The 13185-nt window shown below is 43.2% G+C and overlaps 1 protein-coding gene across 3 annotated transcripts in view; it reads left to right on the forward strand.

Moving 5' to 3' along the window:
- ARL15 (ARF like GTPase 15) overlaps positions 1–13185 on the forward strand; it is a 384574-nt gene that overhangs the window by 301375 nt on the left and 70014 nt on the right. The gene's annotated exons all lie outside the window — the stretch shown is intronic.

The raw sequence follows: 13185 nt of genomic DNA on the forward strand, positions 1-13185 counted from the left end.
GTGTATGTAATCACACATACATGCTTAACATATTGATACGTTCTTATAGTCACTTGCCCTTTTAAAGTTCAAACGTGTGCTTTAAATCATATAATTGTGGAAGGCGTGAGAACTGTCCGGTCCGACCACTGCGCAATATTTCCTTCCACGATGTGCCTCCACCTGTGCAGCATAACCATTATCCCAGTATGTAGCAGCTGCTTCTTTGCTTTATAATGGGTCCAATTTTTACAGAATATAAATGGCAATGATAAATGCAAGTAAAGTACTGGACTAGGAGGACTTTTTAATTTACATATAACCTGAAAAACAATTAACTTTCTTTTTACATACTGTACACCTTCCTGCTTACACTGCAACCCATATCCAGCAAAGTGCTATCCTTATACAGTGCTGTTGTGTGTGTTCAGAAGATATTACTAATTATGGACACAAGTTTGCTGTAAAGACCTGCCTAGCAAAGGAAGATGGCGTATGAACGTTTTCATACAGAAATGGATCTGACACCACATTTGCTGTAGATGTTTAGCTCATTGGAGACACACATGAGCTAGCAGAGCATAAATACTCTGTACTGCTGTTGGAATCGGTATGAAATACTGATAGTTGGGATCCTGGCTGTCAGAATCCCGATGCCGAGATCCCGACAGCGTTAACATACTGACACTTGTTGGTTGGTATGCTAACCCTCCCCCTCTCACTACCCTAACCCTCCCTCTTTGGTGCCTAACCCTAACCCCCCCCCTAGTGCCTGAACCTAACCTCTCCCTCCCCGCACCCTAAACTTAACCCTCCCCTCTTAGTGCCTAACCCTACACCCTAACCCTCTCCCCAACCCCATTACTTACCTTCGGCATCCCGGCGGTCGGGATGCCGAACGCATATCCTGCTGTTAACCTCGCCTCCTTAAGTTTCTAAATATTTATAATATGTCTTACTTGTTTTCAAGAAGAGAAATGTGAAGCCTGGATAAGTCTGCTAATGCACAGTTAGGTAGAGCGGTAATGGTATAGATAAGCTTGCTGGCCAGGGTTGTTGATGCCACCAATTAGAGTTGTAGAGTATTTTGTGTCTATATAAGGGGGGAGGGCTGGCCTGGTTTAGGCCTCTTTCATCTGTAACAAATCTTCCGCCCACTATTCCCTGATCATAACTTTGTGGTGGTTGTTTTGTTTGTTGGCGATGTCAGATTTGTTTTCCATGTTTGGCGTGTGGTTTAGCACGGGACAGAGTAGCCAATATCATGCATATTTCATCGAGGATGCTTTTATAAATCACCCTCATAGGGATTGCAGATGCCCACCCGCAAGAGGAGGTCCAATTTTATTAGTAGATCATAAGAGAAGGCACTCCTTCGGTGACCATGTTGCACAGGGCTGAGTGGTATAAGCCCCCTGATTGGCTGATGTTGGTTCGTAAAATCACATTATGGGTCTACACCTTTTTGTACGTTCCTTAGTCTGCCACTAGTTATTCAATTCAGTATATAAATTTATATAAATAAAACTGTTTAATAAGCAAGGTTTATACATATCTCCAGGGTTTTATTAATTGCTAGCTCTTGCCCACGGCTTCGGCCACGATTAAATCACTTTTGCCAACATTTTTTTTTTATTTGAGGTGTTCCAGTTGCATTACTTTGCATAGGGGCCCTGTCGCGGGAGTGGCCCATGTGACCAGCAGCGCTATACAGACTGGTGGCAGCAGTGCCTTTACCCTTTATTTGTCCTATTGTCTGTCCTGAGGAAGGGGAGATGCTCCCCGAAACGTCGACCTGACGACATTAATAAATACCCTGTTTATGGGTTTTTTCACCTAAAAGATGTCTACTGAGTGCCGCCTAATTGACTTGGCTGTTTGTACTAAGGGGGTATGTTACCCTTATGGAGGGCACCGGAGCAAATACCTACCAGAGAGCACTGGAGTGCCGGAGTCTGTCTGTGTGTGTGTGTATATATATATATTTTATATCCTGTTGATTGGTTCCCTTTTTGCCAGTAATACTACGCAACAGGTACCTTGCCACAAATGAGCTCTATCTATCCAGCTGCACTGAAACCTATTAGTGAAGTGGAGCTCATTAAAAAGAGTTAACTACCAAATTAGGAAGTAAAATCTCTCTCTTCTGTAACAACCGCCTCCAAAAATGCTGTAGCCAAAAGCAAGATTGGTACTTTTCCATCAATGTTTAAAAAACAACTTTCTTCAGATCTTGTAACTTTGATAGCTCTCAGAAGACCAGCGCTTCCTGAACGCTCTGCAAGGGGAACGCCTAAGAAATATAACACACATTAAAGGTGAAGAATGTGTGGAGCTTGCCATGCAAGTCAGCAGAATAAGCTCTCCCAGTAAAAGCTGTTAATCATACATATTGATTTGAGGAACAGTTGGGTATTTAAATGTATCAAACTTGGACTATTGTGTGCACATATTGGAGGCAAGGGTATTCTACATTTAGAAAATACATGATCATTCAACTACAGTTTTATGGCAGGAGAAGAGTGAAAAACAGCTCTGGTTTAAAAAATAAGTTTCTGTGGTTAATGGATGCCGAAAATGCATTATAAGCACGAGCATCACCCTACTCCACCAAGCTTAATACCACTAAATAATATTTACGTGCACGGTACATTTTGTAATATGATTCACTTAAGTGTAGCATTGAAGTAAGGAAATGACAAAGGATTATTCTGTGACTCGCACAAATATTTTTTTGCAAAGAAAAAAAAAATAGATTCCTTTTTTGTTTTTATACTTTCTTAGAATTTTAGACCTTTAAATTGGTGGAAGTATCATTGTCGGTTGTATACCAACAACTATAAGGAGACCACCGAACAGAGTCTGGAAATGACAATCAGGAGTAAATTAGTGTTTAATGAAAATATCTCCTGACAATTAATTGTGAGCTGTGCATTAAAATATGTCACTTAATGTTCTGATGATATATTTGTTTTAGCTTTGCGAAAACATCCTCCGATACCATCGCTGGTATCAAAAAAACATTTAATTACTAGTTATATTATTTTTGAAATATAATTCTGTTTAACAAACTGTTCTCAATTAAATTACTGTGAATATATGAGTTAGGGCAGCATGATTGGTGCAATGGTTAGCATTGCTGTCTGACAGAACTGAAGCATGGGTGTGTTTCCTAACATGGTAGCCCTAACTGTGTGTGGGTTTGCTCCCTTTGTTTCAGGTACTCTAGTTCCCTCCCACAATCCAAGTATAAATAATGGTTAATTTATTGGCTTCCAACAAAATATTAACCACAGTGTTTGTTTCCAGACAGAGCTGGATTAACAATGGGGAGGATGGAACTACAGCTCCAGGACTCAATACAAACATAGGCCCATGATCATGACAAGATAATGAGCGGCCATCCAACTGGCCACACGGTCGGACATAAAACATTAGTATTAAAATCGTCTTTTTTTCCCCTTCACAAAATAATAAAATTTTTCTACTTTTAGACATTTAGGAAGATATTGGGGCTGATGATGTAAGGGGTGCACATGCCCACATGTAACTGGCCACACCCCACAGCACTAGCCACACCTCCTCCGCTTCCCACAGAAGGCCCTTGATTATTTTCAGCCCCAGGCACATGTGGCCGTTAATCCGACCCTGTGTCCATGTGTTAGGGAATAGGACATGTAATCTCCACTAAGGCAGGGACTGAAGTGAATGGCTAAATAGTCCCTGTAAATCGCTGCGGAATATGAGTGCGCCACAGTATTTAAATAACTTAATAAATCAGGTGCCTGTCTTATTGTATAGCATCAGACAGTTAACCTAAACCATTTTTGTTTCTGAATATTTTTGTTTTTTTAGAAAACATAAAACTTATTGATACAAGTATAAATGATGGCTGATTTTTTTTTTTTTTTTGTTCTGTAGCTCTGGTCATCTTCATAAATTCCAGGGTTAAGCTAATATTCCTTACTCATTAACTTTTGCAGATCTTTCACACATGAGATGATGCTACACCCGTACTTGGCGTTACTACCTGGACATCTCTGAGTGCTGTTTCTGTGTAGCTAGTCAGCGCTGTCCACAGTGTGTTCTGTTTTATTGTTTGTTTGCCTTTTTCTTGAACTACGATTCCCAAGGCACTATGGGGAAAACTATCTACTCATAGTAAAACATTTCTTGCTCTCCAACTTTCTTGCGTTCAAACTTTGCTGGACGAGCCTGTAAATAAGTGCATCTGCTTAATATCAGTGTCTAGGCATAACCGAAAAGCTGCAGCAGAAATATTACAGATTATGGGGAGCTTCTGAGGCTTTTTCTCAAACATCCAATCTCTGAATTCTATCATTTAAACAGACAATTGAAATGTGTTAGATCTGGTGTACCAGTATTTGTCAGTGTATATACTTAGCTTTTTCTTATTGAAAATAAACTATTCTTTTTAACATTACTTTCTGAAAAAAAAATGTCTTTTGTGTACTGCAAATGTAACACGTGCAATTCTGATTTTTTTATCAATACGTTTATATAATTATATAATGAATAAGAGCATTCAGTTAAAGAATAACTAGTGAAATTTGATAATTAAAAGATACTTGGAAAATAATAGTTACCATTATTCTGATGAACCTGGCATATGCCATGTCACCACAGCTTCACGCCCGCCTCTAACCTTACCCCACTATACTTACCCTGTGCCACGCCTGGAGCTGCAGGGTTCTCCCCTCCCTTGGGAGCTGTTGGGGGGATGGATGCACGTTACAGGTTGAAAGGAGTTGCCACCATATAATATTATATAGATAGTGCATATAGCTATACCTCCTCAATACAGATATTAACTCAGGGAAGGTTTCCTCGCACATGTCAGTGCTTTCTAATGTATTCTACCTGTATGACTTGTTGAATTACGAGGTGGGCCGCGCTTCTTGTTGTGGTGATAAATTGGGTTGGGGTCCTATGTGTCGGCATCAGGGTGGGTTTGGGGTAGGTGTGGGCAGGAAGAAAACTTTGGTGGGATATGTGGTTGGTAGGTGCTGCAGCGTACAACAGGAGTACCAAAGCCTGCTAATGGATATGGTATCAATAGAGGGGGGTGTACGCGCGCTCCTGTATGATTGCAGATGTTGGTGGGGTGGGGGGACAGGGGATGTGTGAGGGGTGGGGGGGCTAATGGGGGAGGGGGTGTATATGGGGGGGGCAGGACAATGGTGCTCTTTTGTTGTATGAAGTGGGAAAGGAAGGGGGAAAAAAAGAAAGACACTGACAATGGGTGTATGGTCCAACCTATTTTTTGGGTAGGCACACTGCTGCCCTAGGTGGCTCTGTGAGTAAGTCCAGTACTTGTGGATGGTGGTGTTGTCTCGGTACAGCCCACGGTTGGGAGGTAGGTTGACCCTTTTAGGGGGCTCCTTTGGCGTGCGGTCCTTACTTCTGCACATTCCCCTGCTGGACCTTTGGTCGACAGACTTGTGGCAACCGGAGTGTACTGAGGGTGTGCTGTCCAGGAGTTCATGCAGTTGGTGGCGTTCCGCACTGCATATGGATACGTACCTACCGGTAGGTTAACTGGTGGCTGATGTAGTCCCAATTGCTGGCCAGGGGATGTTCGTTGCCTCCGCGGTCTTGCGGAGTGCCTGGAGGGCGGGCACCCATGATATTCAACTATGGTAGTCACTGGATGTGGGTCTAATGGATGCGGAGTTCCACGCAGTGGTTCGACCCCACGGTCATGCTGGGATTAAGGAAGTCTGCCATACAGTGATGCTGATACCTGATCACCAATGGAATGGTGACACATTGGCGAGTGGACTCTTAATGAGATCCATCCTTTCAATGTTGATAGCAGTGATGCTATTTAACCATTCTATGTCTGGGTTGCTAATGTTGGGGTTTGTATTAAGAGGTGTGTGTAGAGTGGGTGGAGTGTGTAATTGCATGTTGGCGGTGCTGCCATCAGTAAGTGAATCGTGGGTTGTGTAGAAGTTTTAGTTAGTCGAGTCCTTCACTTTTCCAGAGGAGCCTGGACCCATAGATAGGGTACAGCTGTATTAGAGTGGCATTATCCTCAGACGCATCCCAACTCTGGACTTTACCGATGTGCAAGTTAATACGTGAATGGCACATGTAGAACCATCATCTACTTTGTGTAAATATGCCTGCTAAAGCACACTTAGTAAAAGTCAATCATTAAGAATCATGACACTGGACCCCTCACTTTCGTTATTACTGTGTAACATGCAAGCTGGAGAAGTTTCATCGCTCTTCACAGTGTAAAATTGTCAGCTTCCAGTAAATGGATAGACTGCACCCTTGCCAGGTAAGTGCAGTGTGATAAATACTAGTAATTCACTTTCCTCCTCCCAGACTTGCCTCTCTGGCCGTGTTCTAATCCACCCTCTCTCCTCAATAACTTTTGCCTTACTCTGGTGATAGATGACAGATGCAAGATCTTGCTCCATTCAGCATACGGCATGTTGCCTTCTGATTGTTTTTATCCCCCTCAAGCAGCCGTTTCCTGAACTAATGTAAAAATATCTCTGTCTTAATCTCTGTAATTACTTAAAATTATCTGAATTTCCATCTAGACTTCTACGTATTTTTGTTATTCTGGCCAGACATCCAGGAAACCCCCATATCAGTTTCTTTCTTTAGAGTAACTTGAGCTGACCATATTCACACCCTCTCCCGTGAGCTCCAAGACTCGGTAGTCAAGACAAGTGCTCTGTAAATTGTGTGCGAGAGAGAGAAAATTGCTCAGAGGTTTATACTATTCCACTTACTAGCTCTGAAACCACAGAAGACACTTGGTGTAAAATCCCATCTGTCTTTTTAGACCATTGAGTGCCATGTGGGTCAACGCCATATTGTATCCACCCAGTATTTACTTGAAAAAGCGGAAACACATGATCCGCAAAGTTTAAAAGACCAGAAAGAAAAAAGTAATTGCAGTTGCTCGGTGATATTGTTAGACACACGCGAGTGATCATGTGACATAGGGGGTGATGTATCAAAGCTTGGTGAGAGAGAAAGTGGAGAGACATAAAGTACCAGCCAATCAGCTCCTAACTTCCATTTTTTTTCAAACCCAGCCTGTAATGACAGCCGCTCATTGGTTGGTACTTTGGGGTCTATGTACTAAGCCTTGGAGAGAGAGAAAGTGAAAAGAGATAAAGTACCAACCAATCAGCTCCTGTCACTTTACAGACTGTGTATGAAAAATAACATGATCTGATTGGTTGGCACTTTCGCTCTCCAAGATTTGATACATATCCCCCATGATCACTGACAGCCTCTTCCTGAAAGCACTATGAGGAGAATTGTTAAAGATTAAAGGGGAGATGTATCAAACCTTCAAAGCAACCAATCCGCTTCTATCTGTCATATATCTAGCAGAGTCTTTCTGCCTTTCCATAACGCCATAGTGTGCAGTGAAACGCGTTAAGGATACAGAGTTTGATCCTGGAGTATTTGTTTCCGTCAAGTTGCTGCTTGCACTACATCACCTGGATCCGTTCTGCCTTAGGTGGAGCGTCCTCTGCTGAATCGCTGCGGCCATCTCCATGCTCCGGGTTGTGGCTTTCCACCATCAGCACTCACCTGCCTGCGGCACAGTATACACCATATATCAATGAGTCCTCTGTGTCGAGCTTACTGCCAGGAGCAGCGATCCCGCTGCACTGCCTATACCTATTCCCGTTGAGCCACAAAGCCGGTCAGCACAGATCATGTGAAAGGCTGAAGCTGCAGATCTGAGCACATTTTGAATATTATTGGCGTTACAACATCCATTTGTGGAATATGGGCCTGATTCAGAGCCGCTCGTAAGCGGCCGCTCGTTCGCTCCGAGCGATATTTGCCCAACTGCGCATGCGTAAGGATCGTTATACACATGCGCGAACCAGTTAGTGCGGTCGAAATTTATGTGCTCGCAAAATAACGATTGCCTGATAATTTGAGTGACAGAATGAAGCGTATGTGGGTGGTAACAGGGGAAGGTGCTTGAAAACGGGGAGTGGAGATCCGAACGCAGGCGTGCTTAAAGATCAAAATGGGCGTTTTATGGGTGTGCATAATTAATACAGCAGCGTCATTGACCACGTCACTGGGCTATTTATTAGCCAGAACTGCTTGCAAGATTGTGGTAGGAAAAACCAACCCCAAGAATAGCGAGCAGTTCATACGCTGGTCGATGTCCTCAATTAATCTAATAAATAGCGGACATGACGTAGGATGCGAGCGGCCAGGGGGCGTATTTTTTCAAAAAACGACCGGAAGTTTTGTTCGCTCGTTCAGACCTAGAGGCGTGAACAGACCGCAAAGAGCGAACTGTTCATTTGAATAGCCACCCCTATTTTCTGGACGAGCGAGCGCTAATTGCGTCCGGCTCTGAATCAGGCCCTATGTGTGCTATATACACAGAATTCGTGGGACACACAAACGGGGGGGGGGGTCTAGCATGGACTAACCCCCTTCTCTCCTGCATTACCTAGTTGAGATTACATCAGGCTGTTGTTCTTGTGCCCATTGCCGTGTTTTGATTACACGCAGGACTTCCCACTTATATTCAAGAACTTTTGTATATGGGAGTAAGTTGCTCTTCTGATTAAATTAAAGATACATCTTATACAACCAAAATTGCAACATTGTGTCTAGCACAGTGGTTCCCAAACTGTGCATACATACATACATACATACAGTTTGGGAACCACTGTGCAATGTTGCAATTTTGGTTGTATAAGATGTATCTTTAGTTTAATCAGAAGTGCAACTTACTCCCATATACAAAAGTTTTTGAATAGAAGTGTGACTTTGGGGGACCTCATTCGCAACGTGCACTGGTTTCATTGTGCGCCCAGTGCTTCTTGGTCAGGCCTGGCCAACATGTGTGAAATTACAAGTCCCAGCATACCCTCCCACCAATCAGCTGGTAAACCATGCTGGGACTTGTAGTCTCACAACAGCTAGAGAGCCAAAGGTTGGCCAGGCCTGTTCTAGGTGCACATCTACTGTAAGGACGATCTCTGTCAGCGGTGTGGTATTATAAGTCGACTTTCAGAATGTTAGCATACCATTAGGTTGACATGTAACATGTCGACACGGTTTTAATGTTGCCATTTACCATGCTCACACCAGAATGCCGACATTCTTTTTTTTTTTTGCTTACTTAACCCTAAAAATATCACAAAATGTACTGTCAACGTCTTTCTATATATTATACGGAGTTGCTAAAGCCAAGTCCAGCTACTGGAACAAAATGTTCTCAAGTTTTCTTACAGCTCGCTCTTGTTTGATGTATGGATTCTCTAGCCTGCTATAGTGGAATTTTAATTCAAGATGACTACAAATGATTTGTCTTTCAGCATTTTGGAAGGTGTTTTTAAGCACTATAGTCGTACTGTGCAAAATGAAAGAACAGATTTGTCCATGTGATTGATGTTCCATTACAGCTTTTTTAAGCATCTGTCTTACCTGAGTCTGCATTATAGTTTTACATGCATCCACAGAGTACTGTGCATGTTTTACTTTAGGTATGCATTGCACCTTGGGGAGTATGGACTCTCTTTGGCTAAAAAAATAAAGAGCAATTCAAAGAAAGGATATTCAGCGAGCACTCTGATTAATATAGCAGGTACAGGGCTGAAGAATGGCAGAGAAAGGGGTTACTGCTTATCTGTCATATGGAAAACACTGGATGCAAGGGTTCTCAGCAGCTACACCAATAGCATTTTGCCCAGATTACAAGAACTGCCTTAAGCCGCAGAGAATGGGGAATTACAAAAAGGCTGCAAACACATGTAATTTGCCCTTCAAATGAGAGTTGTGTTTTGGTTTTATTATGGATTTTTTTTTTCTTCACTGCAACATAATTAAACAGATACAGTAATGACAAAAGACGTTCTCTGTCCATCTGCAACTTCCAATTACAGATGTGTTCTCATACATTATTGCTGCATTGTGGCAAATAGACAAGGTCAGCGCAGCAGCTCCCGATGCCACTAAGACACGCCACAAGAGTGCACTGATTAACCAGGTCAGCACGGCAGCTCCCGATGCCACTAAGACACGCCAGAAGAGTGCTCTGATTAACCAGGTCAGCGTGGCAGCTCCTGATGACACTAAGACAAGCCACAATAGTGCACTGATTAACCAGGTCAGCGTGGCAGCTCCCGATGCCACTAAGACACGCCACAAGAGTGCGCTGATTAACCAGGTCAGCGCGGCAGCTCCCGATACCACCAAGACACGCCACAAGAGTGCTCTGATTAACCAGGTCAGCGTGGCAGCTCCTGATGCCACTAAGACACGCCACAAGAGTGCGCTGATTAACCAGGTCTGCGTGGCAGCTCCTGATGCCACTAAGACACGCCACAAGAGTGCGCTGATTAACCAGGTCAGCGTGGCAGCTCCTGATGCCACTAAGACACGCCAGAGGAGTGCACTGATTAACCAGGTCAGCGCGGCAGGTCCCGATGCCACTAAGACACGCCACAAGAAGTGCACTGATCAACCAGGTCAGCGTGGCAGCTCCCGATGCCACTAAGACAAGCCACCAGAGTGCGCTGATTAACCAGGTCAGAGCGGCAGCTCCCGATACCACCAAGACACGCCAGAAGAGTGCGCTGATTAACCAGGTCAGCGTGGCAGCTCCTGATGCCACTAAGACACGCCACAAGAGTGCACTGATTAACCAGGTCAGCGCGGCAGCTCCCGATGCCACTAAGACTCTCCACAAGAGTGCGCTGATTAACCAGGTCAGCGCGGCAGCTCCCGATACCACTAAGACATGCCACAAGAGTGCGCTGATTAACCAGGTCAGCGCGGCAGCTCCCGATACCACTAAGACATGCCACAAGAGTGCGCTGATTAACCAGGTCAGCGCGGCAGCTCCTGATGCCACTAAGACACGCCACAAGAGTACACTGATTAATTTGATATGAGACAATCTATGAACGACTGATTCTGAATCTGTACAAAGTGCTACAATGCAGCAACCGCTGCTTTTTTTTCCACACCAGGTTCCATTGTGCTTCGTAGACAGAATCAGCGGCACACAGATATACAAGTGTCGCATGTCATAATAATCAGTGCAGTCTCCCGGTGTGTCTAAGACACATTTTTGGGAGCAAAAGATGCAAAAAAGACACTCAGCGCAAACAGAGTCACACAGAACTGACGGCTCACTCGCACCAGGCGTCTCGTGCCACGTGGCGTATTGAGGCTAGATGTCTGAGGACACATCTGTTTACAATTTTATGTCTTTTTTTTTCGTGGTACGTAATTCTTTTATTTAGGTCAATACTTTTTGAGTGGGCATTTAATAAAACCGAGTAGATGATGGAATTTTCTACAGTTGCCGTAATTCTAAAAATAATTATCGATCTAACGTTTATTAAAAGTTAAGCTTGTGAAAATCATTTTGGCAATACAGTAGGTTGCATTTGGTTGAAACCCAAGGGTTATATTATCTATATTATTAGCGTTGGTGACCTATGCTGCATAATCCCTACCTGATTGTACATCACAAGAAAAGCTGTTAAGCTAGAAGCGATCTTTTCAACCACTCCTAATGTGCCTCAGTCATGGCTGTGCACTTGTCACTGGCAGACAATAAGTGTCTCTTCCAGTTGTTATAAAGCTCAATGTACAGGTTATTGTGTGTCTTTACAAACTGGAAGGTAAATTGTTCCTATTGCTAATGTATATATTTGGTGCATAAAGGCTCTTCAATCTTGTCATTATTATTTTTTACCTGTATTTATATAGCACAAACATACTCTGTAGCTCTTCGTAATTGGGGAGAAACCGGTTTGGATTAGGTTGTGATTTCGGTGAAATGGCACGTTCTCGTTGACTTAAGGCCATAGAATTAAAGCAACGTTATTTTAAAAGGCAAAATTTGTCTGGTTTGACTTTTTAAATCTACGGCTTTAATCACAGAGATTGTGCCGGTTCACGGAAATCAACAAGGCATTAAAAAGGTCTCGCTTATAATCTTTAGAGCAATAGGGTTTTGGTGTATAAGGTTCACTGCCATTTGTTGCATACTGGTGCAGCCAGGTAGCAACTGGAAAAAGAGCTTTGTGGAGTTCTGTGATCGAATAGGATCCCTCCCAGGGTCCCACACGGCTCGCGCATACACTAGCCAATGGCCGTGAATGCGCAGAAGGACTCCCGGGTTCTAAACCCGGAAGTTCCAACACCGCAAATGACAGCTCTAAACTCATCATACATACTGCGTTACTAAACACCACTACGCATGTGATGATTGGCGGGATGCGTCTCATCCAAAAAGCGATGCTTGATGCATCCCATCCTGTATGAGAAGACTGTTAGATGCAGCAGAGAGGTCCATGCCCGTTCCAATCAAGCAATGGCCTTTAGATTTAGGAGTGATCGAATAATTTGTTCATTGCTAGGGGAAGAGGATAGTTACGTAAATCTTGTCCATGAAGTAGGACAATAATGCAATATCTTGTGAATTGATGATTATTAGAGGGATTGGGGTAGGATTCATTGATGCACAAGTGGATTAAGGCCCTCATTCAGACCCGGACGCAAGTGGCCGTTCGTACGTTAGGCGAACGTAAAGAAATATTTAAATTCAGGCACACGCTCGTATTTTCGTTCGCATCAAAACATCCTCCCCAAACTCAGGCGACCCCTCCTCTAACTAACGAGCGTGCCAAATAGCGAGCGTACATCCCCGAAGTGGTTTGAAGGGAACGCACGCACTAGTACTACCCGGAAGTTGGCCTGAGACATTTCGATTAACTGCTCGTTTATTCTGCCTACCTCCCTCAATCGTAACATGCCAATCAATATATCAATTAGCTTAATTGGTTTTTTTTTTTTTTTTTTTTACACAATGCAATAAACTTTATTTATGTCCGTGTTTGTGTTTACCCGCAGAATACGTACGGCTTAAACATTCGCTTTTATTTGTCAAAATACATGTTAACCCCTATAAACTAATTGGTATATTTGTTTTTAGCCCCGCATATTTCATGGAGTTCATTTTTTAATGTAAATTTGCTTACGCATGTCACTGCATTAAGCCTATCATAAGTCTCCTCAGATTTCTGGCCCTGTCGAACACATGACTCATGCACTAACCAATAGAATTGCTCCTGTTAATATCCTAAATACATTAGCCAATCAGAAAATTTTTCAGCACTTTATCAAAAATTATTTTTTGGCAAAACTCCATTGCCA

The sequence above is a fragment of the Taudactylus pleione genome, unplaced genomic scaffold, assembly GCF_031769625.1.
Source record: "Taudactylus pleione unplaced genomic scaffold, aTauple2 ptg000092l, whole genome shotgun sequence".
Taxonomy (NCBI): Eukaryota; Metazoa; Chordata; class Amphibia; order Anura; family Myobatrachidae; genus Taudactylus; species Taudactylus pleione.